Source organism: Cornus florida, unplaced genomic scaffold, assembly GCF_030987335.1.
Source record: "Cornus florida cultivar Cherokee Brave unplaced genomic scaffold, ASM3098733v1 CherokeeBrave_3.0.0_Hap2_Chr11, whole genome shotgun sequence".
Taxonomy (NCBI): Eukaryota; Viridiplantae; Streptophyta; class Magnoliopsida; order Cornales; family Cornaceae; genus Cornus; species Cornus florida.
This window is the reverse complement of record NW_026775581.1, coordinates 22,951,985-22,972,652: the sequence shown is the minus strand read 5'-3', so window position 1 is coordinate 22,972,652 and position 20,668 is coordinate 22,951,985.

Sequence of the window (20,668 nt, the reverse complement as noted above, 5' to 3'; positions counted from 1 at the left end):
AATGACCCTTGGGTCATTTTTTAAAAACTGTTCCTAACATGTTCGATCGATTACATGGGTCAATGGATTGATAGAACACTAATCGATGATGAAGGTGCTCAGATCGATCGAACCTGCAAAATGACAAAATATTTTTTGAAATTTTGAAATTTGGAAATTTAAAATATTTTTCGATCTTTGGAAAAAAAAAATATCTTTTTTTTTTTTTTTTAAATTTGAAATTTGAAATTCAAAAAGAAGTCAAAGTCAAACTGAAGAACATAGATCAATCAGATAATGATCGATCGAAACTCGATCGATCCAACAGGTGAATACCTGCAGAAAACTTCGAACTATACATAGAGAGATGATTTTTTTCAGAGATCCTAAAATTTCCTAAGTATAGAACTGAGATCGATCCAAGGAAAAAATGGATCGATCGAGGTATTCTTGGATCGATCGGGAAGAAAGTTCGCACGATATACAAAGAGATGAAATATGCAGAGAATCTTCGCACGATAGAACAGAGAGATGATTGTCTATAGAGATGATGTTCGATCGATTGAACTTCTTTTGTGATCGATCGAACAGGCACTAAATGCTTAATTTGAAGATGAAAGCACATGCATTCCCTATCAAAGTCTCAAACAATGTGTATGATCCTAGAGTATATCTAGACGACGTAAGTAAAGAAGGTAAAATAGAAATAAGGGAGGAATAAGGTTACAAACCCTACGAATCACTAGTGTTTAACGTCTCTAGCAAGATGTTTGGCTTTTTTTAGCCCGAATCAAAAATCTTGTTACGCATCCCCTCCTTAATGGGGTGGAAAGAACTTTGAACCCTTCCCAACAAACTACTCCCTAGGGAACTTGTTGGGTTTGATTCAAATGGAATTGATGGTCCTTGATCAACAAAATCTTTGGGCTTCAATGCCCTTGCAATACTTGGTTTAAACACATCTTTTGAAATCCTTTTAGAAGATAACCCCTTTGAAGTTTTAACATCAAGTAAAGACTTATTTTTGGTAGATTCATTTTCAAGACATTTTTCGGCAGCACACACTTCTTCATGCTTATCCAAAGAATTGGGGGTTGGATTGAAAATGTTCAACTTCACCTTTATATGGCCAAATGAAATTTTCATTATCCCCATCCTACAATTAATATTGGCATTAGCGGTTGCCAAGAAGGGACGACTAAGGATAATGGGAATTTGGCTCTTGGGATTTGTGACCGGTTCCATATCAATGACTACGAGATTGACCGGGAAGAAGAACTTATCAACTTTGATCAACACATCCTCAATAATACCCCGGGGCTTTTTGATGGATCGATCGACTAGTTGCAAAATTACTGACGTTGGTTTTAAATCTCTTATGCCCAATTAAACATACACCGAATATAGAAGAAGGTTCACACTTGCTCATAAATCAAGAAGAGCCCAATTAATAACATGGTCACCAATGATGCAAGAAGTAGTAGGTGAACCGGGGTCTTTGAATTTTGGAAGTGTGTTATGTTGTAAAATGGAGCTTACTTGCTCGGTCAAAACAACAATTTTTGGTGCTTGGCTCTTGTTCTTCCTATTAAGGGTGCAAAGATCTTTTAAAAATTTGGCATAAGCCGGAATTTGTCTAATTGCATCCAAGAGAGAAAGATTAATCTTCACTTGCCTAAACACTTCAATTATCTCATTGGCTTTGCCTTGTTGTTTTTCAATAGAATTTGATCCTTTTAAGGAATCTGGAAATGAAGCCTTTGGCTTAAAAACTTTGTCAAAATCCTTTTTCAAAACATCGTCAACATAAGAATTTTTCAAATCAGTTTTCAAATCATTCTCAACAAAAGTGTCTTTCATATGCAATGAAGGAGGAATAGGATGTGAGACGGGACGGGTGTCAACTTTTGGTTACACCGGTTCACTCTCTTCATTTTGAATACCAACTTGATTGTCCATAATTCTTCTACTTCTCTAAGTGGTCACTGCATTGACATGTTCAATTGTGTGACCTTCCAAGGAAGAATTGATCTCCACAACAAATTGTTGCTTGGTTGGTGGATTTAATGTAATTTTCCCTTTTTCCCTAGCATTCAATGTACTAGCTATTTGCCAGACTTGGGTTTTTAACTTCGCAATTGATTGGGAATGAGAATGAAGTAATTGGGTGTTTGCCTCCAAAGTACCCAAAGCTATCAAGACTTTTTCCTCGAATGCGAGACTCCTTAAGTTCCCTTGAGAATATGAAGATTGATTTGGAAAGTGAGTGTTTGAAAGTTGGTTCCCATGTGGTGCTTGGTATGATGAGCGGTAACCTTGGGAACCTTGGCTTTGCATTAGGGGCGGAATATACTTGCCTTGAAAACCACTTTGGGGAAGGTTTGAGCCTTCCCCTTAGCTTTTCCAAAAGAAGTTTGGATGGTTCCTCCACCCATTAAGAAAATGGGTGCCATAGGGATTATTCCCTTGGTTGACAAATGCGGCATTCACTTGTTCATGGTGCTCACTTTGCACATGTCCATGGGGACAATTGGAAGTAGAATGTAAAATACTATAATAAGTCATGCAAGCTTCATTGGAATTATGATGAGAATGGTTAGGGGATGAAGACATTTGATTTGCCGAATTTTGGTTGATCAAAAATTGATCAAACCGTAGGGATAAAGATTTCACTTTGGCAGTTATGTCATTAAAATTATCAACTTGATATAAGCCGATATTCTTCCATCCACCTATGATTCTACCCTTTTTGGAAGACAAGGATCGATGCATTGAATTCTCACTATGCTCTCATATAGATGCCATATATCGTCCTCATGCGTATCAAGATATGAACCACCTATGGAAGTATCTACCATTCCTTTATGATTATCCGACAAACTTTCAAAGACAAATTGGATCAATTGTCATTTAGGAATGTCGTGATGTGGACACTTCCTAAGCAAGTCATTTAGGCACTCCCATGCCTCATGAAACATCTCCCCTTCCCATTGAGAAAACTCTCGAATTGAAGGTCTTATTACATTGGCCTTTGAAACTAGATAGTACTTTTTCAAGAACTCTTGTTATATTTCTGCCCAAGAATTTATCAAAAAAGGTCTAAGATTGTTGAACCAATATTTTGCCTTATCTTTAAGGGTGAAAGGAAAGAGTTTTAATTGCAAAACCTCTTCTGGCATGTTCGTGTATTTCACGGTGGAACACACTTCAAGAAACTCATTTAAATGCTTGTAAGGTTCCTCACTTGGAAGTCCATGATAATTGGGAAGCATTTGAATAGTTTGTGGTTTGATTTCATAATGGTGTGCCCTAAATGGAGGTAATAGAATGCATGTAGGTGCATTGTACTCATTTGGCACATAATGATCTCTCAAAGCGAGAGGGGGATTCATAACCGGTGACACTATACGAGCACCATGGTTTCCTTGAACTATGGAAGGTTGAGGTGGAGCAAAAATTGGCCGAGGCATTCCCAATGGAACATGGCCTTATTATTGTGGAATGAAGGGTCTTTGCATGCCTAATGGTACTTGAATGTTGTCATGATGTACATTAGGGTGGAGGATACCTTGTTGGTCAATCTGACCATGGTCCTCATTAATGTTTTCCATTGATGAAATGGAGTGATGAGAGCTACCCCTTCCCCTAGGATTGCGAACAATGGATTCAAGATTCAAATTAAGTGGGACAAGAGTTGGATTCAATTATCTACGACCATGCATGGACTATCAAAACAAACAACAAGTCACGAAAAGAATATAACAAGCACTTCTCTTCCGCAACAAATCAATCACCAAACCTCCACAAATATTGATCCCATACTCCTATGCTTTGAACAATATGCAAGAAAAGTAAATTGCCTCCATGCAGGCTCCTGATTTATCTAAGAATTTAAAGACTTGCCTCCACACGGGGCGACGATTTAACTAGGGAGAGAGTTAGAAAAGCTCACAAAGGGTTCTTAAGCAACTTCAATTTATTTTTCAATTTTTGCTTTGCCTTGCTTTGCAAATTTTTAGCTTTTTATGTTTTTGCTTAGCTTAGCTCGCTTCTTTTGCTTTAGAATTTCCTTTTGTTTTACTCTCTTGGCTCAATGTACCTAACCAATCAAGAACAAACACAATAAGTAACCAAAGCAAAATAAAATAAAGACAAGATCAAAAGAGTACTAATTCCTAGTTAATTTCCAAAATACGACAGTGCTAATCCCCGGCAACGGCGCCAAAACTTGCTGGTCGTCAATACCGAAGCACAAAATTGAAGTGTAGTGTGGTCAAATTTAAATTTAGAGAATGCCACTACCACTACTAACTATAAATGTAGCTAAAGTAAGTAGGGATCATCCCAAGGAAAAGGAAGGGTATTTTTGCTTGGAAATTAATGTCGGATTAGTAGGTCGAAATGATCAAAAGATGGTTTAATTGGTTAAGTCAACTAAGATGCAATTAAAATAATGCAAGTGAATAATAATCAAGAAATTATGGAAAAGATGTAGGAGAGAGAGGCCTTGGGACTTAGAGTTCTCCACTAAGCATCACCTTCCTAGACATTCAATGTTTGATGGATTAGAGGGATTATATGTTGCAAAGGAAAGTGTATGCAATTAATTGAATTATCAAGCATGGATGGCCAAGTAAGCACGCATTGTCTAGCCAAACTAGTGAATAGTATAACATATCAAATTAAGCCATTATTCCTTCCTTTAAGTCCACAATTAATGCACACTCATCAATTTAGAGAAATATACCTTGCATTCATGAGCATGGAACATCAAATAACAAGCATTGGTTGTCCACCTATCTAAGAAAGTAAGACAATTACACAACATCTAAGCTAGTGACATGAAAATTAAACTAATTAAACTAAAGAGGTGGCACAATCCATCAAGAAATAAGTATGAACCATCAAACAAACCACAAGAGTAATCTATTTAACCACTATGCCTTGACCATCACTAGATTTATAGTATCAACACACATAAACATGCATCAATGTCATAAAATCTAGAAATAAACACATGAACATTCATCCTAGCATACATAGGCATATGGATAGAATTAAATGATCAATTGAAAGTATTAAGCCACACAAATCATTGTAGAAAAAAGACTTATATATATAAGATGTTAAAGAAACAAATACAACACAAATCCCCTTTAATTACAAAACATCAAAGTCTAGGAGGCATGCTTAGGGCTATCTCTGGCCCCAAGAAAATGTTTTAGCCACTCATTGATGTTGTCATCCAACCTTAAAGGGCTATCTCTATAGTAGAAATAATCTTCTTCTTCTTGGTAGAAACCCTAGATGAGTGGAAAAACTTTCTCAAATGGTGTGTATCTCTTTCTCTAATCTATAGACTCCTCTAAATGGCCAAAATCCTTATATAGGTAGCTTAAATGTCACACCCAATGGTCAAACGTCGTGCACTAGGACCTCCAAATGATTGCACCACGAGCACACCTTTTAATTGGCTGGAAGTTTATTTTTCTCGCACTTGAGGTAGTTCGATCGATCAAACTATGGTGGCGCCTTTTTGAATAATAACAAAGCTGAGATATTTTCAGGATATTTTTGGGAAAAGACAAAAGTGGTAGGTGAGGATAAGATCAAAAATGTTCGATCGATTGAAGGAATGTTGGATTGATCGAACAGGAAAATTTTCGGAAGATAAGGATAAAAGGCTCGATCCATCGTGACATGGTTTGAACGATCACAATGTGATCAATCGAGGCTTGTTTTGATCGATTGAAGAGGGCTTCCTTTCACAACTTTGCTCCTTTATTCTACTAAGCTTGAGATTGCTTCTTTTATGCTTAATTCAACTAAATTGACTTATTTTGGGGATAAGTGCCAGAAAAGGGAAATAACATGAAATTAGATTAAAACGGAAAAATAAGATAGAATAAGGTCCTAAAATGTTCGAGCTTAAGCACATAGATGAATTTCTGGAATTATGTTCAACTACTAAGTTGTCCACTCTCTCTGATAATATATTTAGGATGAGACTCTTCTAATTTTCTCTTAAGGAAAAAGCTAGAATTTGGTTGCACTCCCTACATCATAATTCCATAAGCACATGGGATAAGTTGCAACAAGAGCTCTTATAAAAAATATTACACTGTGGGTAAAACCACACAAATGAGAAGAAAGATTATGGCGTTCTCCCAAATCTCGGGTGAACAACTTCATGATACTTGGGAAAGATACAACGATCTTTTGAGAAAGTATCCACACCATAATATTGCTAAATGGCATTTGGTGCAAATCTTCTATGATGGATTACATGATCCACACAGAAACATGGTAGATGCTTCTAGTAATGGTGGTTTCCTGCATAAGAGCCCAGATGATGATTGGGAACTGTTTGAGGCCCTAAGTGAAAATTCAGTTCAACGTACTTCTTCCTCTAGGTCTAGGTCCACTCCTGGTATCCATCAAGTTGAAAGTTGGTATGAGGGCGAGAAAACTAGAGAGATAGCCACTTAAATGGAAGTGTTGAATCGAAAGTTTGACCAAGTCTTATTAGCTGTCAATACTCTTAGTTTTTCTCAGCACTCCTCTTTACTAAATGAGGTATGTTCTGTTCGTGCTAGTCCATCTCATTATGCTAACAGTTGTACTCTCTTGGGTCAATCTTTTGAAAATCCATAAGTGTAAACCAATGTTGTATTCTCCAATTTGGGTTACAATCCAAATTCCAATAGTTATAACCCTGGCTGGAGAGATAATTCCAATATATTATGGCAGAATCAAAGCTAAGGCAATACTATTCTAAAATCTCAGGGACAGTACCACAATTCATCCAATCCTCTACAAATTAATTCTTCCAATCAATCTTACATCTACTCTTCTCCTCAATTTAGGAACCAAGCTAATCTTGATCCTCCTCCTCCTAGGTACTCGACTGGATTTGACGAGAAAGTTTTGGCTGCAATTAATAATTTTAATTCCACACTCAATTGGTACATTTCTATTCCCAATCTATAGCTAAGATAGAGACTTAAATTGGGCAAATAGTTAAAGTGTTGACTCAAAAAGAGGAAGGAACAATGCCAAGTCAGCCAATTGCAAATCCAAAAAGGCAAACTTATATGATTGATGAGACTAATTCTTCAAGTACTCGTCATGAGCAAGTTAATGCCATCACTACTTTGAGGAGTGGAAAGATCATTAATAATCAAGTTGAGAAAAAAGAGGTAGAAAAAGAGAGGCATAGGATTTCTATCAATCCTATTCTTCCAACTCCACATCCCACAGATGTTCTCTCACATCCTACTCTATCGAGCTCTAAAGGAGTTGAAGGTAAAGTCACTTCTTCATCTACTCCCAACCTTGAGATAGCTTATGAGCCAAGAGCACATTTTCCTGAACGTCTCAAGGGAACCTCTTACTTTGGTAAGCAAGGAGAGAAAATCCAAGACATGATTGATGTCTTCAAACAGGTAAAAGTCAATATTCCTCTTCTAGATGCTGTAATGACCCGGTCATTTTCCTCCCTTTCCTTTTTCTCAAATTTTACGGATAAATTTTTTTCGTTTAATTTTCTTTTTCGAGTTCTGTTTCTCAATGCTTAGTGTCATCTCAAGTGCTCAGAAATGGTTTCCGAGACTCTTTCCGTTGGATTGACAACTTCCTTTAAGGACCGATTCATTTCCACATTTTGACACTATTAACTTTTCGTCCTTTTCCCTATTTTGTCTTTTCCCCGTTGTCACTTTTTGGCACAACCTCACTTTCCATGCTTGGAGTTGGTTTTTGACTTCACGTATCTTCATTATAAGTGGTTTCCACAAAATACGTATCTTTACTTTTGCAGTAAAAGTATTTTGGTTGCTCCCGGTGTCCATAGGGGTATAGATGCATAGTTTTTCAGAATCTTTTTCTTTTCTTGTGGTGTTTTTCATAAAGATAAAAGATATTTTATTTCAGGGGTTTTTAAGAAAATATTTTTGGAAGATATTTTCATTCCGGGTCATTAGTGTAGTTTTCACTTTTTAGAGGGGCCATTGTACAATTAATGAAAGTTATTACAAAAATGCCTTATTTTGAGCCTAGATCCTCGTACGGGATTTATTTTCACATTTTGTCAAGTTGTGTGCTCTTAGAATTTCCTTCTGGTCATTTTTTTCCAGTTTCAGGGTTTCTAGCCTTAGTTGCCACCGAACTAGTTCGTGGCATATCTCTCTGCTCGGGACTCAGTTTTCAATGCCATTTCTTCTTTTGTTCATATTTTCTCATTTTGGTTCTTTTTTGTTCACGGAGTTTTTCCGTTTGAGCGCGTTTGCTCAAATTTCACTTTTTCGGACCCGGCGCGGCCCTTTCGGGGCACTTTTAGGGTTTTCCTATAAATAGAGGGTAATAAAATTAAAAAGTCATCTTCCCCTCTCTTCATGCACGATCAGAAGCTGCCATGGCAGCCCAAGGGGGGCTGCCACCCTTCTTCTCTCAATTAAACCTTCTTCATTTTGTTAAAAAGTCACAGTACCTTTGCGTTTTGTGTTTATCTTGACTACGCGCATCTTTCCCCGTTATTAGAACCCATTTTTGGCCAATTTTTGAGTTCAGGTTTGAGCTCAAGTTAGGATTTTGGTAGGTCATCTTTGGAGTTTAATGTTCACGACGTTGTCCCCGACAAAACCTCGAAGTATTATCGGACATTTTAGTGGCTTTTGAGATTTTCATCTCAAATTAAGGTAAGGGATGTCTTAGGATTTTATTTATGTTGTATTGATGATTTTATAAGCTTATACCACTTGTATGCATGTTTTGTATTAATCCTAAAATTTAATTTAATTATTTTCCTTGTATAGGATTTAATTTTCAAGGATGTGTATAACTTAGAATTAAAGTATAGCATGCTAGTAAATTTGGTCTTGGTATGGTTGATGATGTAATGATCCGATCATTTACCTCCCTTTCTTTTTCTCAAATTTTACAAATAAATTTTTTCCGTTTAATTTTCTTTCTGAGTTCTATTTCTTGTCACTGGGTGTCATCTCGAGTGCTTGGAAATGGTTTCCGAGACCCTTTCGTTTGGATTGACAACTTCCTTTAAGGACCGAGTCATTTCCACATTTTCACTTTTTGGACACTATTCACTTTTCGTCTTTTTTCCATTTGTCACTTTGTTGGCACAACCTCACTTTTCGTGTTCAGTTTTGCTTCCCCATTTGCATGCACTCATGATATATGATTTCTTAGAAACGTGTATTTTTACTTTCCTTGAAATACATGCCATTTGTTCACTTTCTTCCTTAGGGGTGTGGATGCACACTTTATTTGGAAACTTCCTTGTTTTTTGGGTTACTTTTGTAATTACTTAAAGTATTTATTTTTCATCTTAGGGACCATTTTGCAATTTAATTTGGAAGATATTTTTAAAAAGGACCTTTTTGCAATTTTCGGAAAGTGTGACAAGTGTCACACTCTCATTGGTCCACTTATTGACATTTATGTGGGAACACTTTGATACCTTAGATGATGACATGTGAATGGTGGAGATTTAACCACTTGTTGGCCTAGGATTGGTGCACTTGTTGGCTTAGATGGTTGACAAGTGTAGGCTTAAGATTAAGCCTAGGAATGAGCCATTGATTTGTGACAAATGTAGGCTCCAAATGTAGTCTTGCATATGTGTGCGTGTGTGTTGACCATGGTGTTAGTTCACCTAGTGAGTGGAAGAGTTCTAAATCCTCCACTCACATTTCATCTCCCTCACATTTTTCATTATCCTTCATATTGTAACCCTAGCCTCCATGGAAGAAGCTTAAAGCCTTAAGCTTTGACCTTGATTTTTGAGAGCCTTCCATTAATTTCCAAGCTTAACCTTGCGAATACTTTTTGTTCCCCTCATCTTCCTCTACATAACCCTTGAAGGGTTTACCATTTTGTGTTTTCTAGCTTTGGATTCAAGAGGAAATATCCTCTTGTGAGGTAGGGGGTGTTAAAATTTATTTTTCAAGTGTTTTTACTTGCTTTGGTATGAAATACAAGTTGTATGCATGTTTTATATTAATTTGAGAAATTAATGATTTATTGTAGTTGCATATAACTCACTTTGGACTTGATATATGGTATGGCCATGACTTGATCTTTGTTATATAATTATTTGGAGCCATTTGAATGAGTTTTCAAATCTAGAGATTTAATGAATTTAATTTGATTTAAATTCTAGTTAATTGTACCTTACTTGTATTCCATTTTTGACTTGATATATGGTATGACCATGACTTAGTCCTTGTTATATATTTATTTGGGATCATTTAAATAACTTTTGAAATCTAGAGATTTATTTAATTTTAAATTAATTAAATTCCACATGATGTTATCTTGCTCACTTTGTGAAATTGATGTGATATTTGCAATCACCATGGAATGGACATTCACATATATTATTTTGAGAATTTTTGGACAACTTTGATTTCTAGAGAAATTAATTAATTAGGTTTATTAATTTCTACTTAGTGTTCTAATGAATTAGACATCTATTTCATGGGGTTTGTCTTTTTATCATGTATCATGACTTATTGCAACTTAGCTTAATTAATGTAGTTAATGAAATTGCACCCTTACATTGGAATGATTTAAATGTTCAAGTGTTGTTAAACAAATCATTAAATCATGTATCTTATACTAGTGGTATGTTTACATCAATGGATTCTATGCGCCATATATATCCTAGTTCGTAGTCTATGTAAATGCATACTATGAGTTCTTGACATTTTACATGCCATCATAGTTGAGAACTTAGGGCATGCCTTATGTGTTTCCAAAATCTTGGTTGTGCATGAAACGTGTTCAATGCATTACTGGTATCTTAATGCTATATTGACTTGCATAACTTGTTGATTTTAGAAACTCGGTGATATCAATCAAGAAGTGACATGGCTAGGACTTGGTTCTAGTATGGGAGTTAGAGAGTTCCTTACACTATCGTGCACACTAAGGGAAGGTACCCTTGGGTTAGTAGCCCTAAAGTGATCCCAAGACTAGGGGAAGGTACCCCTGGGTTAGTAACCCTAAAGTGATCCCACGAGTACGGTTTTAATCCGGGCGATATCCGAGTATCCACATTGTTTGATTTCACTCTTTAAATTTCAAGCGTTGTATTCCTTGAATATTTAAAACTCTTTTCGTGTTATAGGAAATGTTTCATCCTTGTTTAAATGCATAGATATTATACTTTGTTCTTGATTTCATGTATAACTTTTGTCGTGTTAATTGGTATGTCCCAATCATGTAAATTGCATTGATAATGTGATCCTTGTATTCTAGTATCCTCTTGTCTTGTTGTATGAATTATTCCCAACCTTGCTTAATTGTATTGATATTGCAATTCATGTTGATCTTTATTCAAGTGTCATTCTTGTCATGTTCTTTGGATTATCCCAACCTTATTCAGTGTCATAGACATCGTGATTCATGTTGCTTCATGTTGATATGATTTAGGAATGATCCTATATAAGCATCTTGACTTAGATTCTAGGTGGCATGGACTATATGAAATGATTTATGTCAACATGCAAAATCTCTAAACTCTTAGATTTCAAGTGTTAGCTCTTAAAGATCTAAGAACCTTGTCGTGTTATATGGAGTATTTCTTACCTTGTTTAATTGCATTGATATTATGCTTGCTTCATGTGTTTATATCTCATCTAGCACACTTGAAACTGTGCACTTGCTTCTTGTATATTGAATTCCATCTAGTACACTCGTGTCTTATATACTTGCCTTGTGTGTTTCCAATCTTGTTAGTATACCTGTGATTTGTATACTTACCTCGCATGTTTTCATTTTCGTTCAGTACACTTATAACCGGTATGCTTGTATATCGTGTATCTTATTTCAATTGCATGAGTAGCTTAGGATGATCCCTGAGTCTCACCTTGACATAGACATTAGGTGGCATGACCCTTTTGAATTGTTTCAAGTCAATATAAAAATCTCTAAAGAAATTGAGTCTACGCATGCTTATTCTCTACGAGTAAACTTGTTTACTCACCCGAAGTTACTAGGGATTTTGTTCAGGTACGAAGACTTGGTTCGTGATGCTCACCATTCCGTGGATGACTTGTAACTTTTAAGTTTCTACTTCATGCAAATGTTAGCATGAAATGCCTTTTTGTAGCTTTTTATGTCAAACTTGTACATTTGATTCCATGTATGTAATGTGTACATAAGTACATCTTTTGTACTGTATTTGACATATATGAGATGAGGCCGAAGGCCAATGATATATATCTTGTATTCTATGTAAATTTTGACTTCATGAAATATAATGAAAATATTAAAAAATGTTAAGTTATTGTTTCACCATGGGTGCATCGGGTGTGAGAATTCCATTTTCATTCTTTCACAGGGTCTCATTAATCACGTATGAAGTGTGGCCAAGGTCCAAATGGTCATTTGACTTCATTTTATAATTTTGGTTTTCAAAATTTCCATTTCAAGTTCATTTTCGTCTTTTTGGCCGTCGGGGGTCGAATTTTGACTCAGCCATTTCCAAGAGCCGCGGACCATTCCCACGTGCTCAAAATCACTATTTACGTTTGGGGTCAAATGCATGCTTGGTGCAAAGTTGCATTTTCGTCGTTTTGAGCCTAAACTGATCTAGGGGCATTCTAGACATTTCGCAGTGAGTTTTTTTGTTTCCATCTGAAGATTTGGGTAAAAAGCATGATTTTGGGGGGGGGGGGGGGGTTTCTTCTTTGTGTTTTTTTCAAAAAGGCCCAGAAAGTCCTCAAAATCACATTTCAAACTCAAAAAGCTACTAAGCTTGTCAGTAGGACAAACGCTCGTCCATGGGCTACGAGCGCTCGTAAGTGGGGCAGTGGGATTTGGCCTTGGGCATGCTCATCTACGAGCACTCATAGCCCTTGCACAAGCGCTCGTCCGTACTGTTCATGTGTGTGTGTGTGTATGTGTGTCTTGGTTTAGCACTGCATCTCCAACTTCGGGTCATCATATCTTCTTCGTTTTAACTCCGAATTGGTCCGTTCTTGAGTCTAAATTAACCTCATCAAAATAATATTTATAATGGTACTAATTAGAGTTTCATATTCCATTTGTAGCTCAAGATATTCAAGTTTTAGTGATGTGGTGTCAGAATTTAGTTCGAACAGGGATAGGGTTTCCCTTCCTTTGACTTCAAGACTTGATATATTTGCCATCCGGACTCCGAATCAAGTGATTTTTGAGTCCATCTTTGTTAATTTTTTGTTGTATATCCAATGGTGTTCATGCGAGTACCCATTTCAATTTGGAATTACCATTTTATCCTTTTAGCCTTAAGTGCTCATTTTTCTTCGTCTTGCCGTTTCTCCTTCGTCTGGACTTCGAATCATGCAATTCTTGAGTCCATCTTGACTAGTTTTTTGTTGTCTTTCCAATGGTGTGCTCGGTGGCACCCGAATCCATATTTTTAAAAATGACTATTTTGCCCCTGGGGGCTTAATTGTTATCTTTCCGATCTTTTGCTTCCGCGTCAGTTCTCATTGAGTTCCATGACCTCATGGAAGGTCATCAAAGTGTCTTAAAGGTGTGTTGTGCCTTGGGAGACCGTGGTCTTGTTTCTTGTTTCTTGCTTCCGCATCTTGATCCGTTCCGGGTCATCATAGGATATACTGGGTTGAAAAATTCAGGGTCATCACAGTTGACATATATTAAATTTGGGTCATTTAAATAAGAATTGCAACTTTTATTTAATATTTTTCTTTTGTGAAAGATTATTCCCATGGCCGTACCTTGCATGAAATTAACTTGTGATAGGCTATTAAATTAAGTTTTGGCATGCTCTTTAACATATTTTAATTTTGGAGCATTTAGATGAGTATGAAAATCTAGAGATTAATTAAAATCGATTTAAGGGTTCCATTGGCTTAATTGAGTTTTAAACTTGATATTTGAAATGACTAGGACTTATTTACTAGCATATATTAATTTGGGACCATTTGAAGTTGCTTTAGAAGTTAGAGATTTAATTATCATGATTTAATTAAATTATACTTTGTTGTTCCATTGGCTTAATTAAGATTTTGAATGGATGCATGTAATGGCCATGCAATGTTGTTTAACATGTGTTAATTAGGGATCATTTGATTGAGATTTGAAACTTATAGAAATTAATTAGCTTATTTAATTAATTTCTATTTTTATAGCGTTAATGATTTAATCGTGTGTTTGACATTGGTTATATGTTTAAATCATGATTTCGGACTTGTATTAGATTCATGAGTTTCTAATCTCAATGTTGAGATATATTGTTATAGAGTGTAACGAATCGCACACTGAAGATTCAACATTTGTCATGCCTTAGTAGTTGTGGACTTAGAGCATGTATTGTTTGTGTTTCCAAATTCGGTTGTGCATGGTAGATAGTTAATTATCTTGTATATACATGTTGATATATACGTTGTTGCATAACTTGTTGATTTTGGAAACTTGGGGATGTCGTTGTTTGACTACGACTAGGATATGGTTCTAGTACGGGGGATTATCCCTCTATACTCTAGTGCACACATAGGGAGGTTACCCATGGGCTAGTAACCCTAAAGTAACTATGGTGTCGGTCTGATCCGGCGTGATGTCCAAGTATCCACTTTGTTTGATTTCGCATTTTATTTCAAGTTAATAACTAGATGATATCGTAACTTGTTGTTCTTTAATTAATTTCCCGTTTTGATTTTCAAGATGTTAACTTAAAGGAATCATACTTTATGCGTTGTATAGGAAGTTCCAATGTTGGTTAAATTGCATCGATATTGTGATTTGTGTTTTAATGTTCAAATATAACTTAGGAATGATCCTATAAATTCATTAGAACATAGAGGTTAGGTGGCATGATCCACTTTAGTTGTTTTCGTGTTTTAGATTTCAAGTTGAAGACTTTGAGAATCTATATCTTGATATTTTGTATAATATGTTTCCATGATTATTTGAGTTACATGAACAACGTGATTATGCTAGAAACGGTCTAAGGTAGCTTAGGATGATTCCTTAGACTCATTGAAATATAGACGCTAAGTGGCATGACCCACTTTAATTGTTTTCGTATCTTAAGTTGCAAGTTGATACTTATGAGAACCTATATCTTGTTGCTTTGTATAACATGTTTCTATGTTATTTAAATTACATGAATGATGTGATTCATGCTAGAAATGATCTAAGGTAACTTAGGATGTTCCCTGAGTCTCATATTGACATAAACGTTAGGTGACATGAGCCCTTTTGACTTGGTTCACCTAAGGTGATATAATTGTAAAATGCCAGGTCTATGCATGCTCATTTCCTACGAGTAGCTTTATGTTACTCAACCACATAGTGGGGACATTTTTCAAGTACAAGGACCTTGATTTGGGATGCACGCTAAACCATGGAAGTTTTGTAGACTTGAAGTATCATTTTCATGAAAATTTTGGCATGAAATCCTATTTGTAGCTTTGTATGTCAAAACTTGTATTTTTAATTCCATATATGTAACGTGTATATCAGTACACCTTTTACGATGTATTTAACATGAATGAGATGAGGCCGAAGGCTAATGACTATTATTTTGTATCCTATGTAACTTTCAACTTCAAGAAATATTATGGAAATATTGGAAAATGACAAGTCATTGCTTCACCATGTTTGTATCGGGTGTGGGAATTCCATTTTTATTCTTTTATAGGGTCTCATTAATCATGTATGAAGTGTGGCCAAGGGCTAAATGGTAATTTGAAACCATTTCATATTTTTGGATTTCAAATTTTCCATTTTGAGTTCATTTTCGCCATTTTTGGCTGTCTGAGGGTCGTATTTTGAAAGCCACAGACCATTTCCGCGTGCTTAAAAACACTAAATACGTTTGCGTGCATAATAATTTTAGCCTAGAAATGCATTGAGGGTCAAATGAACACTTGGTACAAAGTTATATTTTCTTTGTTTTTGGCCTAGACTGATCAGGGCATTCTGAGCATTTCATAGCACATTTTTTTTTTCTTCTTTTGATATGGTCGGGTAGAAAACATGATTTTAGGGGGAGTTTCTTCTTCGTGTTTTTCCAGAAAATGTCGTCTTGGTACCAGAAATCCCTTGCGAAGTTCAGTTTTCTACTATGCATGTAGCAACTTTTTAACCCTCTTGGCCTAAACTGATCTAGGGGCATTTTGGAAATTTCTTTTGAGAAATAAATTCTGGTCTTCACATGGTGACTTAGAAAACGTGATTTAAGAAAAATCTTCTTTGTATTTTTCCAGAAAATGTCATCTTGGACCTGAAAACCCCGTGTCAAAATCTGATTTCCTATGCGCACCTGAACTATTTGAAAAAGTCTGTTGTAAGGGCATTTTGGGGATTTCACGTCAAAAATAAATTTTTCTTTTCATATGGTCAGCTTGGAAAAATTATTTAAGGGGGGTTTCTCCTTCATGTTTTTCCAGAAAACATCATTTAGTAACTCAAAACGGCGCACGAACTTCAGCATTTTGCCCAGGTTACTATTCATTACTGTTAAAACACTATTCACGGCCTCGGCGACGTCAAAACTTTGTTTTGACTTTTCTCTTTCATCCGGACTCTGAATCAAGTGATTCTTGAGTCTAATTTGATTGATTTTTCACTGTCTTTCCAATGGTGTGCTCGGTAGCACCTAGATCTTGCTAAAAATTACAATTTTGCCTTTGGGGCTAAACTTGTCCGATTTTTTTTTTTTAAAATTCTTCCTCTGTGCTTTCTTATGAGATTCGTGACTTCATGGGAAGTCATGGATGTGTCTTGGGAATGATGTACATTTCCAAAGACGTTGCTTCCATGTAAAAGACTATTTTGCCCTTGGGGGCTTATTTGGTTTTTTTCTGATATTTTCTTCTGCGTCGGTTCTTGTAGAGTTCCGTGGCCTTATGAAAGGTCACTTTGGTATCCTAGGGATGTTGCATATCCCTAGAGACTTATTTTCTATTTTTGCTTCCGCATTTCGGATCTGTTATCGGGTCAAACTACGGTTCATCATAAGACGCACTGGCTTGAAAAACCAGGGCCGTCACAGATTCTATCAATCAAATCCCTGCCTATGCTAAATTTCTAAAAGACTTATGCATACAAAAGAGAAAATCAAAAAGCCAAGTCTCTAAGAAAATCTATCTCACTGAGCAAGTCAGTGTAATTATTCAGCATAGCACTCCTCCTAAGTTCAAAGATCTTGGTGCTCCTACCATATCTTGCATCATTGGAAATAATGTGATAGATAGAGCACTTCTTGATCTTGGAGCGAGTGTTAATCTTCTTCCTTACTCGGTGTATGAGCAATTAGGCTTGGGAGAGCTTAAACCCATGACAATGGTGCTGCAACTTTGTGATCGATCTATGAAGCAACCACGAGGGATAATTGAAGATGTTCTTATTAAAGTGGATAAGTTTTACTTTCCGGTTGATTTTTTTGTCCTCGATATAGAACCTGTTCATGATCCCAATAGATATATTCCTATAATCCTTGGTCGTCCATTTATAGTTACAGCAAATGCCAACATTAACTGTAGGACTGGGGTTATGGATATTTCTTTTTTGAACATGAAGCTCAAATTAAACATCTTCAATGCCACTCCATATTCCTCAGAAAAAGATGAGTGCTTCTTTATTGATGTCATTAATGAGGATTCAGTTACCATCTTTCAAACAAAAGATCCTCCTCCTTTGATTTCGCATCCTCTTGTCCTTCTTGTGAGTCTTCTCACAAACTTGAGCATAAGCCACCATCAGATAAGCTTGAGTATTCTTTCTTGGGTCTTACTGGAACCATATTGGTTCCTCCTGTTTCGAATTTCATAATCACCCATAGGATTGGTTTTGGGATGAGGGAGGCAGTTGAGTTATTGGATACAGACTAAGGAGTGGCCTAACGTCGAGCTAGCGACGTTAAATTTAGCATGTTGTCGAGCTATTGACGTTAAACTTAGCATTTGTATGTTTGTATAGTAGTTTATTTTTATTCTTTTTAGTTTTTCTAGGTTTTTAGTTTATTTGTGTATTTTTCTTTTATTTTTAGATTAGGTTAATTTAGGTTTGATTTGATTAAAAAAAAAAGAAAGAAAGAAAGAAAGATTAGGTTAGTTTATTTGTATATTTTTCTTTTATTTTTAGCTTAGGTTAATTTAGTTTTGATTGATTAAAAAAAAAAATTTGATTGACTTGTGCATAATGATATATATATGTTTCACTCCATATACTTAATACTCTGATGTGCTGTAGAGTGTGATTATTTTGCCAGGTACAAAGGACTAAGTTTGGGGGTGAGGTAATGATTTCATTCTTCTGAGCTATCAATTCTTGATCCTTGCTGGTTCTGCGTATTTGGTAATATCTTTCTAACTTTACATCTGTTTTCACACATAGAAGACAATGTGTATCTTAAGTTTGGAGGTAAGGCAGAGCCTTTAAAAAAATTTCTGTTGATAGGATTTGCACAAGGGTATGCATTTTAATTGTTTTAAGCATGATTTTGAGTTTGTGATCGGTTGGTCAATTAACATCAACCTTCGCAATAGCACGAATCATTGTAAAATAGGGCTATTGGTCGGGTAAGTCGAACCACTGGGACTGCGCTAGTCTATGGCAACCTAAGCGTCTAGAGTCATTCTTAGGATGATGAAGGGGTATAGAATATTTGTTTGGTTTGTCACTAAACTACAAATTTAGAATGCATAAAACAATAATTTGTAAGGAATTTAGGATGAAAAGATTAAGAAGAGGAGACTAGAGAAGTGAATCCGCCTCCATCCCTATACATATGCTAGATTAGACCTAAATTGGGGGAAAAACAACATATGATGGTCAAGACTTACATAGCAACACATGGTTGCCATGTAAGTAATCAAGAGGTACATTAGGTCTCAAACAAGTATAATCCATCAAAAGACAAACATGCTTAGACTACCTAACTAAGGTGTAGCTTATACACATTTACTTAAATGAGAGACTATCAAGTTCTTGACAAAATGATAAAGCACATGGAGTTAGAGATTAAACATACACCATTAAAGGATTTCCTAAACAATGGTCTATCAAAGTCACCTATCAACATGCCATGAAACCATTTCAAAACCTTGCTTCCACTCTCACCATGAAAACTCAAGCAATATGATTACTCTAAGACATCATCTAAAACAAGATAATCAACTTAAAGGAATCATCCATACATGTATCAACATTCATTACAACAAATGAGGTGCTCTTGGTTATGAAAAGACCATAAAATATACATGGCAAATCCCCAAAATAGACTATCCTAGGACATGCTTACAAGGGAGGGACTTCATCACCTCCCTAGAGAAAGAGTTAGTTACCCATTGCTAAGCTAGAAGAAGGAAGAAGCTCCATCCAAGACTCCATTTTCGTGCTCCTACTGTAGCACTCAAGAACACCCTCTTCCTTGCTCTCTTCTCTCTCCTCTATCTTGCTAGAATATAGGATAATGATCTTGTGTGGTCCTCCCTCTCTCTTATCAAGCTCAAGTCAAGGCTCTCCCTCCTCCAAGGAACACCTCCAACCACTTCATAAAGAAGGAAGATGGCATTGAGGAAACCAATGTGCAAGTGGCTGAAATTGAGCCATTTCCGAGTGCAATCTGCCAGAATTTCGAGCACTCGAAGGGTGGTCTCGAGCACTCTAAATTAGTGTAATGTGCAACATGCTCTTCTTGCTCAGCACTGACCTACTTTGGTAAAATGGCTATAACTTTGTGCCCCGAACTCCGAATGATGATCTGTTTGAATATTTGGAGAGATGATTCAGTGCTTTAAAAACTTCATGTTTTGATAAAGACCCAATTCTCAATTCTGGTTGGTCGAAAATGGGGAGAAATGCAGTACTTCAGTGCTGCCAGGCAGTTCTGCGCACCTCTGTTAAGAAGATCATAACTCTCTGCTCCAAACTCCGAATGGTGAACCGCTTGAAGATTTGGAAAGCTGATTCAGAGCTCTAAATCTTTCATGTTATGATGGAAGTCCAGTTCTTGAGTTTTTTAGGTCAAAAATGGTGACAAAAGTCAGGTTCTACTGCTGCCAGAATTTCAGAATTGGCACCCTTTTTGTTCAAAATTCCACAAGGCATCATTTTTGCTTCTTTTTTTTGCACTTTAACCTAAAAATGTACAAAAACATGCAAATGGAGTTAATCTACATAAAATAATCAATTAATGGACTTTGTTAATGTAATTTAGGGCGCTTGAATATACAGTATTCAACGCTTATCACACCCCCAAACTTACATTTTGCTAGTCCCTTAGCAAAACCAAAATGCAAAGCTCAATGGAATGAAAAACATGGGAATGCTATTACAAAGATATCCACCATGGCAAAAATAAACATAAACATAGCTCAAATACAACTTGAAACAGATAAAGAGCTGGAGGCGGGGATCATTGGGAAGACTAACTTGCATATATGAAGCATTGATACAAAAATTGCCAAAAACCATTTCAACATGCATGCATCAACATCATAGTCCATATAAATAATTCAATTGTCATCTCTTAAATGGAAATAACTCAAACTCCAGTGAAAGTGAATTGAATTCTCAACATGCGGCTTTTACTTTCTTTTCCAATTCCAAGGCACAAGTTTTCAAATCGATGAATTCCCCTTTACATGAAGTCCCTAAGGCATGATATTATTTTCTAGACAACTTTTGTTGCCTATTAAGAATTTATTATAAC